General features: G+C 43.8%; 1 protein-coding gene across 1 annotated transcript in view; it reads left to right on the plus strand.

The window, feature by feature from the left end:
- The window catches only part of HS3ST3A1 (heparan sulfate-glucosamine 3-sulfotransferase 3A1), an 85,049-nt gene that overhangs the window by 13,346 nt on the left and 44,247 nt on the right, over positions 1 to 27,456 (plus strand). The gene's annotated exons all lie outside the window — the stretch shown is intronic.

A 27,456-nucleotide genomic window follows, 5' to 3' on the forward strand; every position in this document is an offset into this window, starting at 1 on the left:
TGACCAGTGGGAACTTTTTGAAATATGCAGACTTGTTCAGCATGGTGGCATTCCATGTAAAGGTGATTCCTATGCTCAATGACAAACGTTCTACTTTGGAAGAGACATCATATAAACACAAATCGGCAGTCTTTGGTCATTGTTTTTACAAAAGCTTAATAATGCATTTTGCGGATTCCTTGACTTTGTCTCGAGTACCTGTTTAGTTTACATAGAGCTTCCCCTGCTTCTCCATTCTTCCGTCTGTCTTTTGGACGCTTGGGCATCCTGTGATGGGGTCACCTGACCTCTGTCCTGAGAAGCAATCCCACCCAGCAGTTTCAGCCAACAGTCTGAGTTTGCAGCTGAAGAGTGAGGTCTCACGTTGGGATCAAAGTGTCAGAAAAGATTTTTGAGACCATTCAGTAACATGTTTAGGGAGTTTGGACTTTATTCTAGATCAGCGTTGTCCAAAAGAAATGTAACGGGAACCGCATATGTCCTTTTAAATGTTCTGGTAACTTCTTTAAAAAAGTAGGAATGGGGCTGCCCTGGGGGCGCAGTGGTTGGGAGTCCGCCTGCCGATGCAGGGGACACGGGTTCGTGCCCCGGTCTGGGAAGATCCCACATGCCGCGGAGCGGCTGGGCCCGTGAGCCATGGCCGCTGAGCCTGCGTGTCCGGAGCCTGTTGCTCCGCAACGGGAGAGGCCACAGCAGTGAGAGGCCCACGTACCGCAAAAAAAAAAAAAAAAAAGTAGTAATGAAGAGGCAATGTTCATTCTAATAATATTTTGACTGAAGCCAAGTTGTCTGAAATATTATAATTTCACCATGTAATCAACAATAAAACATTATCAACGAGACATTTTTCGTCCAAAATCTTCCAAATCTCATACGCATTTTGTTTTATTTTATTTTTTTAACACTTTATTTTATTTTATCTTTATTTTTTGGCCGTGCCACACAGCATGTGGGATCTTAGTTCCCTGACCAGGGTTCGAACCTGTGCCCCCTGCCTTGGAAGCATGGAGTCTTAAGCCCTGGATCGCCAGGGAAGTCCCTCATATGCATTTTATGCTTGCGGCATTTCTCAATTCCGACTACCCACATTTCGAGTATTCAGTAGCTCCCTGAGGCCAGTGGCTACCATATTGGGTAATTACGGCTCTTGAGACAGGGCCAGGGGAGGGGTTTTGAAGGCTTTCCATAGAGAGCTGATTCCGTAGACGTCCTCTGATTCTGCCCAGGAAACCCAGTCCAAGGTGGCATGGGAAGGGCGGGGATGCACACCAAGCCCCTGGTTGTTGAGTCTCAAGGACAGAGATGGAGGCTTGAACTAGAACAGGGCCATGGCCATGGGAAGTGGTGGGAAGGAGATTTGCTGGACGTTTTGGTGGAAGGAATCATAAAACTTTGTGTGGGATGCTAGCAAGGAGGAAAGGGGGAGAAACTGGAGAAGACTGGAAGATTTCCAGCTCAGGGATATTTATGATTAACCGTGACTGTCATAGGGAGGGACACAGAAGGAGTTAACAGGTACCAAGGGGAACAGACAACTTTGTTTTGGCACATGAAGCGGATGGAGCCTCAAGGTGGCTGGAGCACACAAATGATGTCAGGCTTGGGACCACCGTAGGCCTGGTGGCTGAGGCCGCGCCAGCGCCACTGTAGCCGAGATACGAAACTGTGCAGCAAGGACACGGGGGGAGGGGAGGGCAGGAGCAGGAAGACGTGGTTACATCCTTGCCCCAAAGAAGGGCCGTTTCCACAGTTTATGCTGTGCACACGCAAGTGTTTAGAGGGAAAGGTACTGATGTCTAGAATTTGCTTTGAAACACATTCAGAAGGATGAGATGAATTGAGGGATGGGTAGAGGGATGTGTAGATATGTGATAATAAAAGTGCAGAAAAATCCCCATTTAGAATCTAGTTGGTGGGTAGATGGGTGTTTGGTTGTACAATTCTTACCAATTTTTGCCACGTTTAAAATTTTCATAAGAAAATGTTGGCAGTAGCAGGGAGGAGATGTTTTCAAGGTCAGTGGTATGAAATGCTACAGAAGGTGTGAATAGAGGTCCGAGACCAAAGAATGTTTGTCTTGTCAACTAGGAAGTTATTGGTGACCCTGAGACCAGGTGGGCTATGGCGTGTGACAAAGCAGGCAGTGTGTTGATGGGTAAAAGAAAACTACTCAGAAGAGGCAGAGAGTGTGATGAACTTCATCCATGTGTCTGCCTGATCTTTGCTGTCTCCCTCTTTTTCCTGGATTGAGTTGGCCAGTGGGGTCCTCCTGCTTGCTTTATGACCATTATGGCTGGTCATCCATGTACATAAAACAAAAAAAGGAGGTTTTTACAGTGTGTTTAGTACGTTTCTGTCCTGGTTACTGCATTTGTGTGTCCTGTTTTCTGCGTGGATGTCGTTACTTAGGCCTGGTGGCTTGATCAGCAGTTCCTTTATCACAAGGTCTTAGGAAAAAGCCTTTTTTTTTAAATTGCAGACTGTGCTCTTTGGCTGGATGCTTAAAACTTCCTGCATCAGTTACTGAGCACAAGTAGCATCTGATAGGCCTGTTTAAGTTTCTTGAACATCCTGGTAAAAGTGTAGTGGCTAACTTTCAAGGTAGTGCTATACCAGCCTATTCTAAACTCCATTGCAAGGCTGGGCAGCAAAAGAAACTTGCTTTAAGAATCTCCGTCTTTTTGAAAACTCACTTGAAAATTCCCTGAAAGAATGAGGACTATCTGAATGCTTTGTGTTTTCTCTCACCAACACTGAAATTTAAAGTTTCAACCATGGATATTCTTTCACTGGTGACATCTTTTTTTTTTTTAAGATTGATTTTTATTTATTTGTTTATTTATTGAGGCTGCACCGGGTCTTAGTTGCGGCACGAGAGCTCTTAGTTACGGCATGTGTGCGGGATCTAGTTAGTTCCCCGACCAGGGATCGAAGCTGGGCCCCTGCACTGGGAGTGCGGAGTCCCACCCACTGGACCACCAGGGAAGTCCCCATTGGTGACATCTTATTTCTTCTCTAGGAATACCAAATTGAAGACATTCTTTGTAATGCTTCTCATATTTTCCTTTCGTTTCCCTGGAAATTTTGCTGCTGCTGAGAAAGCATTAAAAAAAAAAAAGAAAAAAAGGAAAAAGGAAAAACCTGAGAAAACCAAACCAACTTATTCCTACTGTCTGACTCACAGATCTATTGCTTATGGGGGAAAAAAATTGTTTTTGTAGTGTTTGTTTCTCATTTAAGTCAATGGCAGTCATTTCTCTCTGATTCATAGAGGCTCTTAGGGAAAGGACGTGAATGAAGGACATTTCAAGTTGAAAATTGCTTAAAATAAGGGGACTCGCCTACCTAAAGTTCAGAAACTATTTTCATGGCATCTCTCTAGGTTTAGTCTTGGAGTATTGCAAATAATTCATCTATTTCACCATGATGGTCCTTTCTGGTCCACTCAGAAATTGAGGGTGGACCTTTAAACAGCGTGGTGGTGAGATTTGGAAAGTATAAGGAAGGAGGGAAGGGGGGGTGAGACGTCCAGAGAACCGAGGAACTCAAAAGCTCAAGGGTTTACGTGTAAACAAATGACTGCATGAAATCTTCACTCATCTAATATCCTGATTAAAGTGAAGCAGGCCACCGTGTCGCCCTTCTCATTTGTGTGACAGAACTGGAGAACTTTTCATTGCGTGGCCAGAGGGCTGCATACTTGCAGCAGTGGCGAAAATAGAAAACTAGAAGGGGAAAAGAAAGAGAAGCACTGCTGAGCTAATGCTTCAGAGGCCACCAGTAAGGGGGCCCAGAGACCCACGAGGAGGGGCGTGGAGTGGGCAAGCGGGTTCAGACCTGGCTCCGATCTGGCGCTCTTGATGTTTTCGGTAGATACCTCTGGGGACTTTTGTGAGTCCTGAAATTCTCAGGTGTGGAGATGTTCGCACCTGCCCCTCCTTGTGTGTCTCCCCGTCCACAATCCTTCCTGTGGCCATCGGTTTCCAGTAAAGGTCCTCATTATTCTGTCCACTTGATCTTTCTCGAAAAAGAGCATCTCCCCACATTCGCGGAGACTGAACGGCTATGTGCCTTCACAGGAATTCACATCATCTGCGTCTACAAAATTAACGCATGTCTGAACCTCGTGAACTGTGCAGTCTGCTTACATATCATCAGTGTGTCTGCTGGGGGTTACTATCTATGACAAACAAAGAGGATTTCAGAAAAATATGACAGTATTTCAAATATGGTTTCTTTAATAGATTATCGATTTCTTGGGGAGAGGAAACAGGAAAATCATGAGTCACATGATACAATGTATGAACAGGGGTATGCAGATGTAAAAGATGATTATTATGAAATACTTGGAAATCTGTTGGACGTGAAATGCCTCATTCCGTGGCCAATCCCCTGATGGTTCATCAAACTACATCAAGGGTTAGATTTTATATATATATTTATATATATATATTTATATATTTATATATATATATGGGTTTTTTTATTGACATGTAGTTGATTTACAATGTTGTGTTAGTTTCTGCTGCACAGCACAGTGACTCAGTTATACATATGTATATACTCTTTTTCCTATTCTTTTCCGTTATGGTTTATCCCAGGACATTGAATTTAGTTCCCTGTGCTCTACAGCAGGACCTCGTTGTGTGTCCGTTCAGATAGATTATATTTTGACTCTCTTCTTTCAGGCATTGTTTCCCCTTCCTTCATAAAAGAAAGCAAATAAATAATAGTTTATTTAAACAGCTCCATTAGTACATTGGCTTGAACATGGGATGTATGTGTACCTATTGTCATGATCTGCAGCACAGTTTTAAAGGTTTGGGTGAAATCGTTGCCCTTCAAAACAGTAAGTTCTTTAAATTGCATAATAACTAAATATGTAAACAATTTCAATGTATTGATTTGGGCGTCTGATTTCTGAGTGCCTCTTATCAGAATTTTGTAGAATGCTGGCTCCGTTTTGAAAGCGTGGGCAAAATCATTTTCCTTAAATAAAGAAAATTCTTTTCCTTACTCCCAAGGCCTTAAAAATCTGAACTGTTGAACCCAGCTTTGAGTAATGATGTGCTATACTTTGCCAAATGAGTCGTTTCCCCTTTTATCACATCCATCAGAAAAAGGAAGTGTTCTGTTGGACAAACTGTGTCCCAGGAAGGCCTTTTTGTGCGTGTGTTTGTTTGCTTAAGTCAAGGTAAGTTTAAAATCAGAGGAAAATTTCGTATTGTTCTCAGGTGATATTTACAAGTTTGAGTCTGTGGGTTGTATCCTGTCGGCACAGAAATGCTAAGACAGTAGTTAAAGGAAAGAGGAATCCGTAATCAGAGGAAAGTAATGTAGACTGTTTAATAGTGTATGTTCACATAACAGTGATGGAAATAAGACAGATCTGCAGGTTTTTTTAGACACAGCCACAACAAAATGTAAAATGTATCATAAACGGTTTTTGAAAACTTAAACTATTTAGGCTCAGAACAGTGTGACCGAATTTACTTTTATGATATTCAATTCCTGTTTGAGTTTCGCGGACTTTGTACTAAATCTCAATTCTCTCGGCACTGAACTTGCCTGTTCTCACCCCCAAATAAATTATCTAATTATTAAGAAATAAGTACACTATCATAAAATCTCATTATTAGCATTAGAAATGACCTCCAGGTCATCGGGCCCAGTACTTATCTGACAGACCAAAGTATATTAAATGAGTCCCATAGCTGCTCTAGTCAACAAATAATCTTCTGATATGTCTTCAAACACTGACGTAACCTGACTTATTTGAAGGGTAAACTATTTAGTCAGTTCTTGGCTTCTTTTGCCTACTGGTTGCCAAGCAGAATCTCATCTATTTATTCTTTATTCATGTGACTAGTTGTTTTGAGAGAGTGTAGAGGGTGTAGACCACTTTAGAAAGAGGATTTTAGTAGCTCATATTCACGTTTATTTATTTATTAGAAAGATAATACAGCAGTTCTGCTAGAGTGATTGTTTCGAACACGTTGAGTTTGTTCCAGTGGAATTCATAGTTTAGGAAAGCCTTTGCGTATACTGCCAGTTTTAGATTTGTACGTTCGTAGCTCGTGTACATTTTCATCAGCAAGAAACACTAGATGAATGCAGAAAACTGCACTCAGCTGAAGTGAGTCGTGTAAGAACACACACACGTGGACACATTTGCACACATGTGCCTCAACTGTCCACCAACCACCTCAGCTCAGAGCCAGTTCTGAGTTACGTTCATCTACATCTGCTGAACAGTCCCATTTTTGATAACCTGCTTTCCACCACTTCGCAATGACTCCCAAGCTGCAACCCTCCCAACGCGCAATTCCACTAGAAAACTTTAGGGCTTTCTCAAGGTCAAGTGTCATGTGTTTATGAATCACTTAACCAGTTAAAGTGTGAAGACTGGGGTACTGTTATTACTAGGTTTCTACCTTTCAAAAAATGTGCCACTGATAAATTTTGAGAGTGTTGTAGCTTAAGTCCATTTTCCCCATAAGCTCTGTGGTTTTTATTGTGTGATTTTATGTAGTGGAGGGATTTTAGGAATACATATGTTGGAGTTATAGCACAGCTGACTGGATACCATTACAGAAAATGTAGCAAATGCAGTACAGACAAGCCTTGTAACCAATGTGATGTATTTCCTCTCAGGCCTTTTACTATGTGTCACATATTTTTTAAATTTGTTAATCTAATTAGGCTCAGGGCACACGTACAATTTGTTAGAAATTTTATCATTTAGGAGTATCATATAAACATTTTCTAACTATATTGTTAGACCTTTTATAAATGTTGTAATGACTTCTAAATCCCCTTTTAAGAATGTATCATAATTTACTTATCATTTGGGCTTTGGTCACTTTTTAATTTGGGGCTCTTATTCGCAGTGCTTTGATGCATATCTTTGTAACGCTTTTTTTTATGTTGAATACAAGTTGTTTGGAATGCTCTGCCAGAAATAGAATCATAAGGTCAAAGGCTGTGAATATTTGATACGTATCGCTGAATTGATTTCCAGAAGGCTTGTGTGAATTTCTACTCCCAGCAGTATTGTACAGGTAGAAATGTGATCAAGTTTCTCTGTTTCTGGGATTCTAAAACAACAGAGAGACAATTTCGTTTGACTGGGAAAACGTGAGCCCTGTATCCACAGAATCAGCTGCTCAGCTGCTCACATGTTGCCTCTGCTGGCTCTTGCCTTGTCCTTAGCACCCTGGCTTCTTTTAAACCTCCTTCTAAAATGTCCAGATGTGTTGGTTTTCTGATCCTTTCAAGGAATGTCCACGATACAAAGGTCCAACTGTCCATCTCCTAGGAAGGAAAGTGTCACAGTGTGATCTGGAAACTGGAGACGTACTCCTGAACCCGCCAGGTGATGACTCGGTTTGGGACAAGTCTGTTCCCCTCGGTAGGACCTCAGTTTTGTTTTCTTAAAAACTGGGTTTGACTCAGTGTTTTCTGAACATATTTGGTCATCTTTAGAGATGTGTTCTCAAGGAATCGTAGAGGTAAGGACTAGACACGGTGAGGGGGTGAGGTGAAGGGAGATAAAGGCAGGTGAAAAAAAATCTATCCAGCAGCATTCTGTTACTTAGGAGAACACTAATTTTCAAAACAGCATTTTGTTATGAGATATTTCAGTATATAGTAAAGTTGAAAGACTTGCAGTAAACACCCATCTGCTCACTACCTCGAGTCTGTTCTTAGAATTTTATTGTGCTCGTTTTATCACATAGTTTTCCATCGATGTGTCCTCTGTGCGCTGTGGACTCTCTTCTGTTTGCACGGTCCCTTAGGGCGTGGTGACTCTCCTCAGACACCACAGGGCCCTGGGAACGTTGGGGTAAGTTGCCAGTTAGTCACTGAGACCACTGGAGTCGGCAGGTTGGTACCCAGCGCCATCTTGGATGTCCTCTGAGGGAGAGTTTCTTCCTGCAGTTTCACAGAAAAGAGCTTTTGCTGAAATGATGCATCAACTGCACAATATAAAATATAAGAACAAGGAGACTGAATATAAAAAGGCACAGGATCTGTAGATCCAAATGAGCAGAGTTCATCAAAGCAGTCTCCAGTGGAGGCTATATGCCTCCTTCAGTGTTGCCATCACCCAGAGTATTTGGGGGGATTTTTTCTTTTGGAATTCCCCTCAGGACTATACAGCTCATAAGAAAACTGGCTTTCTTGCTTGGAACAGACAGACACAGGTTAGACTAGTGACGCTACTCCTCCAAGCCACCCTTCATCCCCCTTTCTCCCTCTAATCCCAGCTGTGGCTACTGTTCTCAGCACCCATGAGCTCGTGCGGGCTGAGTTCCCTGTGTTTGCAGCCATCTAAGGAGAGAGCTTTCATGACAGCAAGCTTCTCTTGTCTCTCTGTGACGCTGAGCAACTCGCCACCAAATAGACGCCTGTGCTTGTTTCTTTCTCTGTAAAATATGGCCAAGAATTTTCACCAGGCTCAAGTGGGAGGGTGGTTGTGATGAAAAAAAAAAAAAGAGATACTTAGGAACCCCAAGCTCCTGTAAATACATGAAAAACACATGGGGTAAAATGATTTTAAGTATCATTTTATGATATTGAAATAAAAGTCATAAGGAAAAAAAAAGACTGAAAGGAGATCCAGTAAAATGCCAGCATGCTAGAATTAGGGACCAGCGATAATTTCCTCTTCCTGTTTTCCAAAATTGTTTATACGGTGGTACTCCCTTTATCATGAAAAAGTGTATTAGGACTAAGCATCTGTTGTTCTCATCATTTTAGGACAAAAAGCAAGAAATGATTTTTGTAGTAGGTAGTGGAAGAAGGAAGCAATCAGTCATTTGGGGGAGAAACTGAAATCTCGCAGAAATGAACCTTCTTTGCCTACGAGTAGTACTGACTGCTGATCTATACCTTCTGTAGCCTAAGAACATTTGTTTACTTTGCATCCCTGGATAACAGCTGGGGTCTCACAAATGTGTGGAGAAGATTTGACTGTCAATGATTCTAGAAGATTTTATCACTTGGAGCTGTGAGAAGACTTTGAGAGGTTAGATTAACCGTTGGCTAACCTGCGAACTCCTGTTTTCCACACTGTGCCACTTTCCAGGCGGGATTAGTGGCACCCGGAATAGAATTCCCAGGGCCCAGCTTCCGTGAGCAGGAAGGTGGGAGGAGCGAGGGACAGCTCAAGCCCCGTTTTAGGTTTTTAAGCAGAGAATGCGAACACCAGCGAGGTCGCGAGGGCAGGCGTCCTGGAAGTTCTTGGGTGCGCTCTTCAGAAGTTCTGTTTTGCCCTTTTCTTCCCCCCACTGTCTTTCCCAAGGGAAAGGGATTTGCATCAGAATTTTACTTCCAGTCTAGTTTCCTGCATTAAAATTTCAGAGGCTGCTAGTTGTGAGAAATGGACATCTTAAAAATCATGGCTGGTTGTACAGAGAAAGAGGAACCGGAAGAGTTGGCAGGACGCAGCCTGGGAACAGGAGTGATGACTCATCGAATTCATTCTTGGGTCCTCTGTGAGCATCAGGCTTTGGGCAGGTGTTGCATTTCAGGGTCGTCTCCTTCGGAGGGCTCCTGTGCTGTATGCATCTGCCATGTGTTCCTGCAATGCACGGAGATGCTGTACGCTTAGCCTCTCCGCTCGTGAGATGTGGGACTAATATAGCCTCACCATGAGAACCTTTATTTATCTCAGAAACACTTCCAGTGATGAGAAGGACTGAGCTGGGGAAAGATATGATCCCCTTCCCACCTCCCTTGGCCACTAACAATAAATACACAGGAATGTTGCAGAAAATATCACAACCACCACAACAAAAACAAGTACCCCCAGCCAGAGTCCAAAGGCAGGGAATTCTCCTGCCAGAGCAATGCAGGCCGAGGCTGTGGTACCCACAGAGGATGCCCAGGAGGGAGGGCCCGCAGGCAGAAGGCCGGGGTTCTGGGATGCGGCCTGTGTTTGCCAGGAGAGACAAAACGGTGGCCCCTACATCTGCCAAATGCCGTGACAAATGCCCTGCTCTCTGTCCTCGTGGCTCACCTATCAAGCTCAGGAGAATGTGGCCAGGAGGCTTGCCTTCTCAACAGGTTTTTGGACAAAAGAAAAAATCACCCACAAAAACTTAAAACCGCAGTTCTGTATGTTGGCATGTGGTCTGAGTTTATACTTCCTGTGAAGTATAAACTGAGAAGTATAAACTGTGATTTCACACACTGAGAAATCAACATAAAAACTGGTCTCAGGGCCATTGAAACCCCTGGTATCTTTGGCAGACCAAAAAAAAAAAAAAAAAAACTACTTTGGATTTTTTATAACTTGGTTCCCAGGAGAATTCCCCAGAATGAGCAGCCAGGATGGAGGATGAGGCCACCATTAGCAATTTCAATCACTTGAGAAAAGAAATCAACCATGAGTGAGAAACAGGGGACTCAGCAAACCCCAGAAAGACCTCAGAGGCACAGCACTTTGAAAGGTGTTTATAACTCGTTTTAAATTATTAGAGAAATTTTAAAATATATAAAAAGTCACAATGAAAAATTACAACAGCATAAAAAAGATTTGGAAAAGAACCAAAGAGAATTGAAAAGAACAGTAGAGTTGAAATTAAAAACTCAATGGATAGGCTAAGCTGCAGATTAAAATAGCAGAAACAAACTTAGTAATAACTAAGAGATCAGTCTGATAGGTTTACCAAACAGCAGAACCAAGCAGCTGGAAAATATTAATAACTAAAAGGTTTGATGAAATTACCAAAGAGATAAAGAGGCAGAGGACTAGAAGAGGGTGGTTTCTAGGCACAGAGAATAGACTAACCTAGGTCCAAGGTACATTTAGTAAGACATCCAGAGAAGAGAACGTGGAGAACTTTCAGATAAATAAAGAGTTAACTACACACAGGCTTTCACTGAAACAACTACTAAATGATATACGTTAGCAAGAAAGACTGAATCCGTAAGGAAAGCATGATGTAATAAAAGCCGTGTAGAGCCAAGAATTGGGTAAACATGCTATAGTACATCTAAATGAGCAAGGATATAAAATTAATAAAAGTCATAAATTTGTTGGATTATTAATGAGAATGAGGTGAAGGGTAGTGTTGATAGTGAGAAGGAGAGTGATATTCACTTTAGATTTTCTTAAGTTAACCATCACGCAAACCATTTGCATGTAACCACTAAAAGAATAAAAATAACTTCAAACTGGAGCGATGGTAAAACAGTATAAATAAACTCAGTCAACCCAATAGAAGTCAACAAAGTAGCAAAAAAAACCCCCATAGAATAGGAACAAGAAAACATAGGAATAGACGTAGAATCTAGAAAGCATCAAATAAGATGGCAGAAAAGAAGTCCAGATTTATAAGTAATCAAAATAAATGTAAATGGATTAAACTCAGACATCGAAAGATTCTCGGATTGGATAATTTTCTCAGAAACATAAGTCTCTGTCAGAAAGAACCTGGATCTTTGGAGAAAATTTCTACTCCTTTCAAACTTCCGCAGTACACCGCACTTCTAGTATCTTCTACACCAAGGCATTAAAATACATGTCGCTGTGCACAGGCTGAATAAAGATCAGTGTGTAGAAAAAATATCATTAACACGTGTCCTGAGGTGCCGCTGATGGAAGAATGGCTTTTCTTGGATTAACATTAAAAGTTTCCTAAAATCAAACCTAAACTCTATAGTTTCCTACAGAGCAGTGGTAATGCAGCTTTTTGGTCAGGGCGACCCGTCCACATGTTTCATTGTGTACCAGTACATTGGGCCATGCATTCAACAGTAATTGAGAAAAACTGTACGCCCAGCACCAGTGCTAATAGTTGCAATTTTGTGATTTTTCACTTGCCCTCTCTCAGTTGATGAAAAGCATTTTAAGAGTTCAGAGGCATCTGCTCAAGACAGGAAGGAGCTCCAGCCATGTTCTTTGGGGACACATTTCCATAGCCAGAAAGAGAGAGGACAGAGCCTCGAGTCCGGCATGGGGAACCCGTGTCTTGGAGGAAGGTCATTTTGTGATGCTTTGCTGAGCCAAACGCCTTTGTATTAGTGATTCCTAGAGGTAGAGCTTGAAAGAACCTTCTGAGTTTCCAACCCGCCAAGCTGCTATAGACATGAACAAGCTAAATGCTCCCTGCGCTGGGATCGGCAGATGAGCTGGACATCTGTGCCATTCACAGTTTGCCCAGATTCTGACTTCTAGATTACCTACACAGATCCTCCTCCGGTTGCCCTGGTTCCAGCTGACGTAACGTCCTCCTGCATCGCGATCCGACCACAACACTGGTACCAGCACACAGACCCTTCAGGTGCCTCAGAGAGCAGAGAATTCGCCATCCTGTTTCAGTAGCGTCGGTGCCCTTCTAACCCCTCCACTTCCCTGGGCCCCACCGTTAGTGTCTTTCAGTACCATTGCCCCCCTGAACAGATGACCTGTGATCTCACTTTTCCCAGGGTTCTGGTGGCCCGTCCGAAAGGTTCATCACTTACTTTCCGAATGGGATCCATGCATCCCTGGAGGGAGGAGGGTCTGGTACTCGTTTGGGGAAGATGGGTTCCCCTTCCCCTGCCTTCCGTCTGCACTGTACGTCACAGGTTGTATCTTTCCCACGTCCAGTGCAGCCCTGAGGATCTCGGGGGTCTTGTCGTGGGTCGCATGGGGTTGATTTGACTCCTTTACCCCTACCAAGCGAGCAGCAACAGCGGGCCCACTGAGCTTCGCAGGCTGTGTACCCACTCCTCATACACAATCCCCTTGTAGAAGAAGCTCAGGCCTTCCAGGCAGCCGAAGTTAGACAAAAATCACCTTTTCTGTGAGCTCAAATACAGTCCTGTCATAGTAAATCTAAGGTGGTTTGCGGTCGCAGGGCACGTCGGCTGGCTTCATAAAGCCTGGGTCCTGGAGCCCAGCTGGCTGCCTTAATGTTTGACTCTGGATGGAGTTTGGCCCATGGAAGTGTTGCCAGCAGTTTCCATCGATGTAGAAAAGCAGGACTTACAGCCCATAAATTCTCTGCCTGACCGGGGCTGGGGTGTAGGGCGGCGATGGAGGGGCCTGGGGGGAGGATGGTAAAGCACTTCCTTCGGGGTCATGTTTCTCCAGTTTTTGAATCTGTCTTTCACACTGGACATTTTTATAGGGCCATTTGATCCCAGGATGTAAGAGAGATCAGAGGGGGTGGCAGGGGGCGGCAATGTCAGGAATCGGATAGGGTTACGGTCCGTGAGTCCCCGGCCACCACACTGGTGACAGGATGTGCAGTGCTCACAGAAGGGCTTGGGGTGTCCGTCAGAGGCAGCTGGGCCTGCCCCTGCCTTCTGCAGAGGGAGTTACCCTGGGCTCCTGCGGGCCAGGTCTGTGTCTGACTCGTCTACTGGCATGCAGTATGCCTGCAGGCGGCTGGGCACCCCCTGTGACAGCGAAGGGTCTTTCTTTCACTTTAACATTTGCTTCCCGTTGCTTTTGTTCACTGAAAGGATACTGTCTCTATATACATAACGGCCTGCCTCGGGGCACCCTGTCCTTCTGCCTGAATGTTAAACTAAAGTGACTTTGTTCAGGGACACATCTGGACCCTGTCCACCTGTGGATGGCTGCAAGCAAGAAGAAATTAACATATCCCCTCCCTGAGGCTGGCCATTCCAGGGGATATTTGCAAAACGTATGGCCTTTTTACTTTACTTCCTCATCTCCTTCCCCTCTCTGTGCTATAAAAGAAACTGGCCTCCAAACCCCCTGAAGGTCGTTTTTCGGAGACGCTAGTCTGCCATCTTCTCTGTCTGCGGGCCAGTCACCTCACCTCCGATTCATTGGCCTGTCGTGTGGCCAGCAGGGCTGGAGACACAGCCAAAGACACTGCTGGTCTCAGCCACACAGGACAGGGCTGGAAGGCCTTGGGTGGAGGGCAAGGGGGCAGAGTCCGATCCGTAGTCGGTTCCCATTTTTAGGTTTTTGGAGACAGGCTGAACAGACTGCTGGTTGGTCTCTGCTTGAGGAGCCAGCTGTCCATAAGGGTGGACCTTGCACCCTGCTTTGGCAAGTGTGGGGTCCTCCTGCCGCCGAGCTCGCCAGCGCAGTGAGAACCCCATCACGGCCAAAAGCTTATCCGAGGAGGCTGCCTTCGACACAGACCAGCACACAGCGTTGCCACTTTGCTTCGGGAGCCTCCTCTTGTCACCCCTGTGATGGGGACCTTCGCTCTTGCAAAATGCACAGCGTTCTGGGTGCTTGTGTGAGCGAAGGGCTGCTGCCTGCTGCTGGGCCCGCCTACTGGTGGGATTCCTCGGTGCCTCGAGCTCGCTGGGAGGTCTGTGGCCAGTGCATTTAGGGATGCTTCTGGGCTGGCAGCATCTCAGGGAGAATGCCTGGGAGAGAGTCAGCAGCGGGGAGAGAAAAAATGCAGACTAGCATTACCTCCTAAGACGAGAAACTTCCCACTTGTGGGAAGTGGACAGAAGTGCTTGTCTGCAGCTAATGTCCAGGCTGCCGTCCCTCCAGGGCACTGGGTCCTGGGGCTGGCCACTTGCTAGCGCCCCCTGGGGAGCTGGTAATACTGATGCCCCGGCTCTCCGATCTAATTGGTCTGAGCTGGACGCCAAAGCATCTGGGCGTCCTGCAAATGGTCCCAGGATGATTCTAATGTGCGTGACGGGTGGGGCTTCTGTTCGGATGTGTTAGTTACAGGAATGAGGGAGAGGGAACATGTGTGTTTCTGGTCTCCTGACTCTTCTACGGCCACACCCCCCACAGGCTGAGCATTTAAGTTCTCTTGCTTTGCTGGATGACGCTGCTGGAATTTGTCTGAATTTCACCAGCCTTTTCTCAGCCGGTGAACTTGAGGAATGCCACTTTAATTTCCCAAACTTTGGTGTATTTATCATTTAAAAGAAGAAAACATTGAAAAGAGTTCTCTTGAAGTGCTGAGTACTTTAGTTCAAAATCAGTTTCTCTATTAGATACCTATATTGCAGTTTACTTTGAGTGAAATAGAGCTGTGGTATTGAATCATATAGAGAGATTTATCCTTTGAGCAATGGAGCTATATTGTTTTGCCCTGGAAGAGGTCAGCTCACTTTAGCATAAGCATAATCAGCAAAGGTATCCAGACTAATGGAGACCTTATGTTCTAAACCAAAAATCGAGACACATGTTATGACCAAAAAAGAAAAAAAAAAAAAAAAAGCCTTAATGTTAAACGTCCTGAGCGTGGCAACTGTATTCTGATTATTTAGGAGAATGACTTTTGTTCTTAGGAGATATATGTGGAAGCATCTAGGGATGAGGTGTCACTATGCCTGCAACTAACTCTGTTATAGTTCATCAAAAGAATATATACATTTGCACACACAGGAGCACATGTGGCAAAAAGCAAAAACAGTTGGTGATTCTAGGTGAAGAATTTAATGGGCAATTCACTCCGACTATTGTTGTAACTCTCCTAGAACTCTGACGTTTTTCGAAATAAAAGCTTATGGAATCAAAGAATTGACTAAAAATAAGTCGGTGGCCCAACTATAAATGAACTCCTTGAAAAATGAATATTGTTAATTGCACAACCTAAACAAAAAAAAAATCAAAATCTGTATTTGCCTGTTGTTCATCAGTTTCCTCAGTTATCTTAAGGCTGGTGTGTGCTGACATTCTGTGCCTAGAACGTGTCTAAGGAAATGCTGGTCCCTGTCAGCTGTTCGTTGAAGCTATCTACTGTCACAGTGTGTTCATTTCCAGAATTTTATAAAGGGGAAGGATACCATAAACATAATAAATTGCTTAAAACCTTTTTGCATATACTGTAGCTATATAGAGATATGGATAATATATATGTTAATCTCTCTTTAGCTGTAAGTGTAGTCTAGAACTAAAGTTTGGATATACAGTTGTTTGAGTTCCTAGATATTTGGGGGAGGGACCGTCCACTAATATGAAATGACCTTCCCCAGCTTTGCTCGGTGCTGGTACCCAGCTGAGGGGCTGGGGTGCTGAAACAAAGATGCTCACGGCTGGTGATGCCACACTGAGCATCCTGACCCGGGGCTGCAGCACCCAAGGATGGGGCGCTTTTCCACATCTGCATCAAGGTGCCATATGGGCAACAAAGAGGTTTTGACTGTTACCATTATTCAGTGCATTTGCCCTTAAACTCTGATTTATTTGGTGTCGCTCTCCTACTTAATTTGTTTATTCATTGTTGCTTGTTCAAGTTCTTTGCCTTAATTTTACTTTTTAAAACCATTTGATGCCACCTTGTTTTAGGTATATCTCTTCAGAGCAAATCGTTGCTGGGTTTTTTACAATACGTGTAACAGTCTGATAGGCTGAACCCACTTTTGTTCATTGATGAACAAATGCATGAATGAACATTCATTCATGTATCTGTTCATATAAGCACATCGTATGTTTGGACAAACGATCATCCCATTTCATGCGTTTTGTTGTCATTGTTACTTATTTTTAAACTTTTCTTTTTCTACGCAGACTGTTTTTGTTTTTTTTTTTAAAGAAGATGTTGGGGGTAGGAGTTTATTAATTAATTTATTTTTGCTGTGTTGGGTCTTCGTTTCTGTGCGAGGGCTTTCTCCAGTTGTGGCAAGCGGGGGCCACTCGTCATCGCTGTGCGCGGGCCTCTCACTGTCGCGGCCTCTCTTGTTGCGGAGCACAGGCTCCAGACGCGCAGGCTCAGTAGTTGTGGCTCACAGCCCTAGTTGCTCCGCGGCATGTGGGATCCTCCCAGACCAGGGCTCGAACCCATGTCCCCTGCATTAGCAGGCAGATTCTCAACCACTGCACCACCAGGGAAGCCCAGACTATGTTTTTTATTAACTTGGCTGAAGTTTATCGTATTCTTAATTCTGCTAATTTTATCATTAATTTTTTAAAAATTGAAACTGTATTTCTCTTATAATGAGAATATGGAGAGAGAAAGTACCGATTTACTTTCTGAAAGATGAACTGATATTCTTGCTTTTATTTCCTGCAACACTTTTTCCACCCTGTCCCATTTTTTGTTTTAATAATATTGGTAATAGCTAATATTAATTCAGAATCCATATGTTCTAGGCTCTAGGATGAGAGATTTGTAATTGTTGTTTCACATAATTGTTACAGTTATCCTTGGAGGCAGGTATCACTGTGAACCTTGTAAGACAAAGGGAGAAACTGATTCAGAGAGGTGCTGCAATTTTCCTAAAGCCACACAGCCATTAGGTGCTGGAGTCAGGCTCGGAACACAGATCAGTGTTATCCCTGAACTCAGACCTCAAACCGCTAATATTATATCCCCTGGCATCTTATTATTACTTTTCATTAACCTTGTCATTTTTTCAAGAGCTATTTTTGACCTTGGCATTTTATAAACTTCTTTATGACAATTATTTAGACTTCTGTATTTAGCTTATTTGATGATAAAGCCTTTTATTCTCTGATCTCTCCTTTATTCAGTTATTTTTTAACGGACATATACAATGTCAAGCATAGAAATAATACAGTTGATCTCTCATGTACCAGACCTGACCTTTTTCCATATTTGCTTCAGACATAGGTAGAGATGGATATAGATGTTTTTCAAAGATATAAACTGGTGTCGTTTCATGTCAGTTTCCTTGTGTCCCTGTTTGATTCCAGCCCCTATACTCTGTCCCTTGTGGTAATCTTTTTTTAAAATCATTCAGTTGTATATTTTTGTTTTTATTACTGACGCATACCATAAATAACTGCTCTTTTGTTTTTAAAATTTATGTAAGATATTTGAACATTTTATTTCCATTTATCCATGTATTCATTGTAGTATTTTAATATTTCAGCATTTCATTATGATTCTTTGCATGTCCAATATAAAAAAAAAATCTTCTCTTAAATGAAATCTTGGTAAATGTTAGCTTTCCTGAGTCATAGATATTTCCCCCCACCAAATTCCGCAGAAGCTGATTTCTGCTTTTATGGTATTTCATGCTGTGAAAGAGATGCCTTAGGCAACTGTTGTCTTGCTTTTAGGTAACTTGTATGATTCTGTCTTTATTCTTAAAATTCAAACTGTTTACCTGGGTACATCATATGTTTGTCCCTTTTCAGTAGTCGTCCTTGTCCATGGTAAACTCTTTCTGTCTCAAGATTCAGGGTCATGAGAGCTTCATCTGGAGCAGCCCATCCCCACATCGTGAAGCCCTGGTCTCTGTTTGCCCTTCCCCCTTTTCTGTCCTTTTCTCTCCACAACTTTTCTCTGCAGCCTAAGAGGACACAGAGTCACCTTTGGCCTCCACAGTGATGATGAACTTTTCTACCTTTGTATTTTTCGTGTCTTTTAATGATTGTCCTGTTTCCCTTCCCATTTCTGTTACCTTTCAACCCACTCCTTTTTGTAACTTTTTTTTTTTATCGAAATATAGTTGATTTACAATGTTGTGTTTCTGCTGTACAGCAAAGTTCCATTATGGTTTATTATAGGAGATTGGATCTAGTTCCCTGTGCTCTACAGTAGGACCTCGTTGTTTACCCACTCTATATATAATAGCTTGCATCTGCTAATCCCAAACTCCCAATCCATCCCTCTCCCACCCTCTCCCCCTTGGCAACCACAAGTCTGTTCTGTACGTCTGTGAGTCTGTTTCTGTTATGTAGGTAAGTTCATTTGTGTCATATTTTAGATTCCATATGTAAGTAATATCATATGGTATTTGTCTTTGTCTGACTTACTTCACTTAGTGTGATCATCTCCAGGTCCATCCGTGTTGCTGCAAATGGCATTATTTCATTCTTTTTTTCTGGCTGAGTAGTATTCCATTGTATATGTGTACCACATCTTCCTTATCCATTCCTCTGTCGACGGACTTTTAGGTTGCTTGGCTATCGCGAGTAGCGCTGCTGTGGACGTAGGGGTGCACGTGTCTTTTTGAATTAGAGTTTTGTCCAGATCGATGCCCAGGAGTGGGATTGCCGGATTGTACGGCAACTCTTTTCATCCACTCGCTCTTTCTGAGCCTCTCTTTATCCTTACTATTTCACAATTTGTCTCTGTTTCCGTAAGGTCCATATTTAAGTTTTGTGGGCATATCGGGCTAATACCTCTTAAAATTTACTTCGGGTTTTGTTTATTTGTTGTAAATTTTTTTTTCTCTCCAAAATGTACCTTTGTAGTCCCTTTCTATTTAGGGCTTTGTTCCTTTAACTTTGTGGCTCCTCTTTCTAGAGCTGATGTCTGTTGTTATCTGTTGACTCGTACTTGAACGCTCAAGGTTTTATTCAGGCTTTTCATTTGCGTGAAAAATAGAGTGTGTGAATCACCCCAGATAAACAGGAGGGTCAGCTAATGAAAAATCCAGTCTCATTAAGTGATTCGGCAACTGTGAGCCGGAGGGAGGAGGTGGCGTCTCACAGGCCCTGCCAGGGAAACGTTCCAGCCTGTCCCCCAGCCCCTGTTCATTTTGTGACCCTGCTGAGCTGCGTGGCTGCTTCTGACGTGGGCTTTGGCTTCTCGGGACTTTGCTGTTTTTGTCTGTTTTCAGCAGAAGCATGCTCACGCGGTTTGCCTACAAGGAGGTCACTTACGAGGACATCACATAGTTTAGTTTACAGATAAGAAGGCACGGAGGGCGGACAGATGCTGGAGGGAGGTGACATCTGTGGCGGGGACAGCGTCTTTCCCCACCTCAGCAGGTCTGGAAAACCTCGATGAACTTTTCCTCTTCCTGCTTGAAAAACAAAGCCTTTGCCTTCTCTCTCTTTTGGAAGAAGGCTGAGTGCGCTGCTAACTAGGTCGCCCTCACAGGGTTGGGTCATGACAGTCCCTGAATCACTGGCACTCAGCGCGGAAGGCTGTGCTCCGGTCAGGGCTGTGCAGTGACCCCTGAGCGCCCGGCGGGTGGCCGCATCCCAGGGACATCAGTGCCACGTGGGGCCTTGAACAGTCAGATGGCGGCTCTGGTCACGGCTGTGTCTGGAAAAACTTCGCGGATTTGCCATTCCCCTTGGAGCACTTTTATTTCTCATTTTTATTTTTTAATAAGCCTGATGCATTGCTAATTTACTACTAAAATTGGAACCAGTAGAGCAATAACTGGCAATTACCGCTTTGAGAACTTCGAATTTCCCTGCTGCTTTGCTGCAGTCCGTGGAGGGCTCCAGGCCGCTTCAACTGCTGGACTTGGGCCGTGGGCTTTGCAGCTGGACCTGCGAAGCTCTGAGCCTCAGTCCTGCCTGGAGCACAGGCTGGCAACTCGATAGAAGCTCTCAGAAACAAAGCAAAAGAAAACAAACAAGCAAGAAAACCCCAAGGAATAAACCTGCGATCTGTCGAATGGATAAGATGTCTCGTTTATGTGGCAGGAAGTGTCCCCAACGCTGGTTAATTTACCGAGAAGGTTCTTTTTTGTTTGAATCTCTGATTTTCCTTGGGGTCTCCAGCCCCCATACTTGCTGGCGATCATATCAGAGGCTCCGTTTCCTTATCTCAGTGTCTACTTTCCGTTGTAGATTCCTGTCTGGAGTTTTTGTAGGAAAATTATTAGATCATCCCTTGCTCTGAAGTCTCTATCTGTAAGGGCTTCCAAAAGAGTAAGATTCCTCCTGGGTATCATTTTAAGGGAAATTTGATAAAGATGTGAGGGGTTAGGCCAAGATGGTTACAGTTTTAAAAGGAAGTACCTGAAAGGGTAAGGGGAGGAGGTTAGGGATGATGAACTTAAAAAGTATATATATTTTGGGAAATCAACACTATTTCATGTGCCTGGGAAAAATGCCAGAGCGTTCAGAAAGTAGTATATCAGCCGGCCAGGGGCACTTCAGGCGAAATACCCCTTTTTTAAAGCAAGGAGTGCTGTGGATGGCAACTTGATTGGTGAGGCATCATCTCAGAGATGTTTAGGGAGATCTGAACTGCTGTTTAGAATTTCAGTACCTGGATCGTTTCTTTAGAACGTCATCTGATCTGGACAAGTCGTGAGGACCCTGAAGGAACCACAGGTAGAAAAGATCTTTGTTTTTTTCAATGAAGAGAGAAAACATAGTATCATCAGCAGAGAAATCCGTATCAGCGCACTCGGAACCTGCAGTGATGCCTCAGGACGGCTCCTGCCGTGAGAGCTGCTTCTTCCCACAGGCAGCTTCTCTTGCACGGGGTCCAGGAGGTGCTCTCCCGGGTTTCCACCCACCCACTACACCTGCTCAGGCAGCATCAAGTTTCCCATCGTGTGAACTCACAGCACCCCAACTCTCTCCTGTCTCCCCACCCCTGCACGCTTAGTGTCCACGTGGAGCTGGAGGGGGCACTGGCACCAGTCTCTACTCAGCCTTGAAGACACAAGCCAACCCCTTGTTCATAGGGCTCTGGATTTCGTGTGTGCCTTTGGGCCACAGTGATGCTTACTGAGTTGACTCTGCTCCGTGGGAAGAAAGAAAAAAGGAATTTAAATTAAATCGATCATAGATAGTTAGGGAGATTGGGATTGACATGTACACACTGCTATATTTAAAATGGATAACCAGGGGACTTCCCTAGTGGTGCAGTGGTTAAGAATCCGCCTGCCAATGCAGGGGACACGGGTTCGAGCCCTGGTCGGGGAAAATCCCACATGCCGCAGAGCAACTAAGCCCGTGCGCAACTGCTGAGCCTGCGCTCTAGAGCCCGCAAGCCACAACTACTGAAGTCCGCGTGCCCAGACCCCGTGCTCCGCAACAAGGGAAACCACCGCAATGAGAAGCCCGCGCACCGCAACAAAGAGTAGCCGCTGCTCACCACAGCTAGAGAAAGCCGGAGCGCAGCAATGAAGAACCAATGCAGCCAAATATAAATAAATAAATAAATAAATTTATATATTAAAAAAAAAAAGGATAACCAACAAGGACCTACTGCATAGCACAGGGAACTCTGCTCAATATTATGTAACAACCTAAACGGGAAAAGAATTTGAAAAAGAACAGATACATGTATATGTATAAATGAATCACTTTGCTGTACACCTGAAGCTATCAGAACATTGTTAATCAGCAATACTCCCATATAAAATAAAAAGTTTTTTTTAAAAAAGTTACTTAATCATGGAAAAAGCCAGCATGCCTTAGTCCCAGGGGAACCAAATGTCCAAATGACACCAAAAGGCCACCTCTCTAAGCAATTGATTTCAATCCTCTCTCTGCTAAAGGGGAAGCAGTATTAGTCAGTAACCAAATAATCTGAACGGGGTTACTGGAGGTTCTGATTATTTGCTTTTGCTGCAGAAAGATTAGACGTGGGAAGCTCTTTACCCTACTCTGCAGCTTCCATTCCCCCTTCTCAAGTTCAAGGGCTGGAGAAGAGGCTGGAAGAGGAAATGTTTTATTTTTTATTTATTTATTTATTTTTAAATTTTTATATATTTTTTAACATCTTTATTAGAGTATAATTGCTTTACCATGGTGTGTTAGTTTCTGCTTTATAACAAAGTGAATCAGTTATACATATACATATGTTCCCATATCTCTTCCCTCTTGCGTCTCCCTCCCTCCCACCCTCCCTATCCCACCCCTCTAGGCGGTCACAAAGCACCGAGCTGATCTCCCTGTGCTATGCGGGTGCTTCCCACTAGCTATCTACCTTATGTTTGGTAGTGTATATATGTCCATGCCACTCTCTCACTTTGTCCCAGCTTACCCTTCCCCCTCCCCGTGTCCTCAAGTCCATTCTCCAGTAGGTCTGTGTCTTTATTCCTGTCTTACCCCTAGGTTCTTCATGACATTTTTTTTCTTCTGCAATTCCATATATATGTGTTAGCATACGGTATTTGTCTTTTTCTTTCTGACTTACTTCACTCTGTATGACAGACTCTAGGTCCATCCACCTCACTACAAATAACTCAATTTCGTTTCTTTTTATGGCTGAGTAATATTCCATTGTATATATGTGTCACATCTTATTTATCCATTCGTCTGATGATGGACACTTAGGTTGCTTCCATGTCCTGGCTGTTGTAAATAGAGCTGCAATGAACATTTTGGTACATGACTCTTTTTGAATTATGGTTTTCTCAGGATATATGCCCAGTAGTGGAATTGCTGGGTCGTATGGTAGTTTTGTTTATAGTTTTTTACCTTTCTTTGCCTTAATTTGCTCTTGAAAAAGTCCCCCAGACCTGCCAGAAAAGTTACTAACAAATGCAGTACTGAATCATCATGATGCTGAAGGTCGATTGGGGCACTGCCGCTCCAGCCAGTGGGCAGAGTTTGGAGACAAACACATTTCAGTACAGATGGGAACTCTTTGTACAAATAAGATTACAAATGAGGTGTCAGAGCCAAAGCCATCCACCTAAGAAGAGACAGAAAGGACCCCCTTCCCACCCTCCCCACATCCCCTTTCCGTACACCCTTGAGGATGCTTTCACAGGGAGGCTGTATCGATCAGTGTCGCAATCGTATTTTGCCCTGACGTACCTTGGCACTTGGATTGTAAGTACCGTGGTCAGCCAAGGGAAAATTAAAGTGTTCAAAACCAAAACCAGCAGTTGCCGGTCAGACAGCCATAAACTCAGGCCTAAATCAAATCAGTTAAGTGCCTGTCAGTCGGATAAGACAGAACTTTCTTCACTTTCACAAAGCGTACAGCTTAGTTGAATAAAGTAGACTCAGCCCTACAAAGTTGAATAGTAATTCTTGGGTTAAATCATATATGAAAAACAGAAAAGGAAATGCAGGAGGCAAAGAGGTCGTTATGAGAAAGTTGCATGAAGGAGATGATTGGATCTTAATGGAGAGGGTTTGGTAAAGAGTGAAAATTTAAGAATGGGAAAAAGTTTAAGCACAGCATCAAGACAGAAGTGAATAGTGAAGATAGAAGTGAAGTTTGTTTGTTTGTTTTTCAGAGACAGAAATTCATCAAAGCACGGAAAATAGTTGGAGACTGAGAGCGAAGGGCGCTGGCTCAGGAGTTTACAGTTATCTGTGGTCCTCTGAACAGGGCAGGGTGAGGTCCAAGCTGTTCTTTAGGACAGTTCGTTGGTGCTGTGTGCATGGTAGAGGGTGGAAACCTATCAAATTAGGAGAGGACGCTGCTGGAGCAAATGAACGGTGATCCTGCCTTTATTTAAAGGGTTGCTCATTTGTTTGTGATCGATATTTTTTGCATCAGTTCTGATTTCTTAAAATATTGCATTAACATCTTATTTATCTTGATGACTGAATTTTTTGTGCCCCCTTAAATTGCATACCAGAGGAAAATCTCTCACTCATGTCACCCTAGTCCTGTCTTTGAATAAATCCCCCGATCTGAGCTTCTCTGTAAACAAAAGTTGAGAGTAAGGACCAGCTACCGTCAGAAAAGGACCAATGGATGTGGTTCACTGTGAGGAATCAGTGTTAGGGGCATCCCCTGAGGCCATAAGATGGTTGGATGGTGATTCATCTGGTACTTTTTAAGTTATTGGGCTGGATGCTCTGGGTGATGCAGACAGATCAGGAGACGGTCACGTCCAGGACCGGGGTCTCTTCCATGACCTCACAGACACGGTGATGCAGCTCCAGGTCCAGGATCCACATTCATGTTCATCCGTGTCCGGAGCACAGTTGGCTTATTTCAGAGGCCACGTGACCACGGAAATTGGGCCCATTGGAGTGGGATAGAAAACATGAAAACTTCTTTCGTGAGGAGAGATGCTTAGCCCCCAAGACTAGAAAGGAAAGAAAAGCTTTCTGGGGTGGTGATGGCAAACCAAGGGGAGAGGAAAATCCAGAAATGAAAGCCTGATGATAAGCAAACCCTGGGATGGGTTACTGGGGGAGTTGCTCCCTGGAGCGAGCAGAGGGTCGATGTCTCCATGCCTTGTCCCCGACCCCTCATGCCACTCTCATTACCTGGACACTCTCTGGTGTCACTAAGATATCAGCATTACTTAGGCGTATCAGCATTGGCAGGTTAATGATGTCTGGGGAAGACGCAGTGTTTATTCACGGGTGATCTTGGGCAGTTGTCAGACTCCAGCCTGGAGATAAAGATGCGGGCACTGAGGAAGGCTACCCCTCCTGGCTGCCACTTGACACACGCGAGCCGGCTATTACCAAACTGATTATTGCCATCATTAATAACCCATCCATCAGCCTCGTTTACCCGAGATGGCCAAATACATTCATCTCGTCATAAACAATTATCTGACAAGGGCACCGAGAATTGATGTTCTAGAGGGAATTGCCCGACTTGGTCCGCCACGAGACGCAGCAGGCTGTGCGCCCCCCCCCCCCCCCCCCCACCGTTAACACTGTCCTTTCATTAATCAGATTAGAACAACAGCCCGCGGAGGGAGCATCGTGTCAGAAAACAGTGTCCAGTCAGGGGTCCCTTTGTGTTGCCCAGCTCCGAGGCTGCATTTCTTTTTTAGAGGATGAGGCTTTCAGGTCCCCTTGGAAAACCCCCGTCTTTGCTCCTCCAGTCACCCGCCCATTTATAATAATTACTCGTGTTCCGAGGAGCCGGGTGCACGGAGGGGCTGGGGTAGTGTAGGCGCCATCTGCTCCCTGTCGCTCACCTGAGTCACAGTTTCCTGACCTCTCTTCTCCACGGCAGCAGGAGCCAAGGGGAGCCAGGAAAGAGGCAGGGGCTGTGCCGGACGTCCAGGGCCTGAGGAGTGATGGATGAAAGCATGGGAGACAGCAGATCTGCTCCCGGGCAGACGGCCCTTTCCTCCAAAGGGTGACTCACAGGAAAGGCAGTTTTGCCCGAGTTACAAAGGTCGTCCCAGACCTTATCATGAAGGACTGACATTTCTTTCTCTCCATCTACAGCTGATACAGATCCCATTACACCTATTTTGGAAAACAGAACCCTCTGTCCAAGTTCACCTCTGCTTTTTCTTCCTCTTCTGATGTAATACAAAAGTTTAGGGTTTGGTTTGTAAAGGAGTGTAGATGATTGCCTTTTCAATAAACACTTTCAAAAATAAATGTTTATATTTTTAAAGCAAGCCCAGAGCAAAAAAAAAAAAAAAAAAAAAATCGTCATGGATACCAAATCCACAGATGCTGAAGTCCCATACCCAGCCCTGCTTATCCTCGTTTCCATGTCCATGGATTCAGCCAGCCGAGGATCAGGTAATACTTATTGAAAAAGATCTTCAAGAACCCCACAGTTCAAACCTGTGCTGTTCAAGGGCCAACTGTATACAGACGCAGGCAAGAGGCTGCAGATAAAGATTCATCTGATAGTTTTTAAGTGTTTGTGCTGATGCTCTGGGTGAGGCCGACAGGAGCATACCTTGGAAATACTGTGGGTTTGGTTCCAGACCATCACAGTAAAGCGAGTATTGCAATAAAGCAAGTCGTGTGGATTTTTTGGCACATAAAAGTTATGTTTACATTGTACCGTGGTCTATTAAGTGTGCAATAGCATTATGTCTAAAAAGCAACGTACATACCTTACTTAAAAAGTACTTTATTGCTAAAAATGCTAACCAGCATCTGAGCCTTCAGCAAATGATAATCTTTTTGCAACAGTAACATCAAAGATCACTGATCACAGAACACCCTAAAAATATAATAATAATGAAAAAGTTTGAAATACTGTGGGGATTACAAAAGTGTAACACAGAGACTTGAAGTGAGCAGATGCTCTTGGGAAAACGGCACCGTTAGGCTTGCCTGAGGAAGAGTCGCCACAGACCTTCAACTTGTAAAAAGTACAAATCGGTGAAGCGCAATAAAGCTTCGTAGATGCAATAAAATGAGGTGTGCCTGATGGCCCGAAAAACATGATGGTGATGGTGATGATTAGTTTTTCCCATTCATATCGTGCTTCACTAATAGTCTTTTTTGATTCTCACAACAATGGTACTTGCTCTAAAAAAAGATTTTGGAAACTGAGATGAAGAGATGTTGTGCAGCTTGCCAAGATCATGATCTGGTTAGTGGTCAACTTGGATGAGAGGTCTCCTTAGTCCTACTTATACCCCTTAAAGTCATCATAGACTCATAGTAGTCTGACATTCTACATGATGCTTCAGAATCCTGACAGATGATTATTTTGTGAAGGGATCTCATTTCTCTTTGTATATAGTTCATTCTTCTTTTGAATAGCTTTAGCCACTGAAACTTCTTTTTTATAATTGAGCCCAAATCTTTAGCTTTATAATTCTAGCAGATTCTGGATTTCCTCCTAGGTACACAGAAAAAAATTAGATTCTCTGTGTAGCAGCCCCTCACATAAGGACAGTCCTAATGTCTCCTGGAAACTAATCTTTATGCTGATTTCCAGGTCTTGAGGTTATATGGTACTGTATTAGTCTGCTAGGACTGCCGTAATAAAATACCACAGGCTAGGTGCTTAAATAAGAGAAATTAATTTTCTCACAGTTTGGGAGGCTGCAAGGCCAAGATCAAGGTATCAGCAGGGCTGGTTTCTCGTAAGACCTCTTTCCTGGCTGCAGATGGCCACCTTTTCTCTGTGTCCTCAAGGGGCCTTTCCTCTGCACGTGCATCCCTGTTGTCTCTGTCTCGTCTTATAAGGACACTAGTCCTTTTAG

The sequence above is a fragment of the Lagenorhynchus albirostris genome, chromosome 20 (genome assembly GCF_949774975.1).
Source record: "Lagenorhynchus albirostris chromosome 20, mLagAlb1.1, whole genome shotgun sequence".
Lineage (NCBI taxonomy): Eukaryota > Metazoa > Chordata > Mammalia > Artiodactyla > Delphinidae > Lagenorhynchus > Lagenorhynchus albirostris.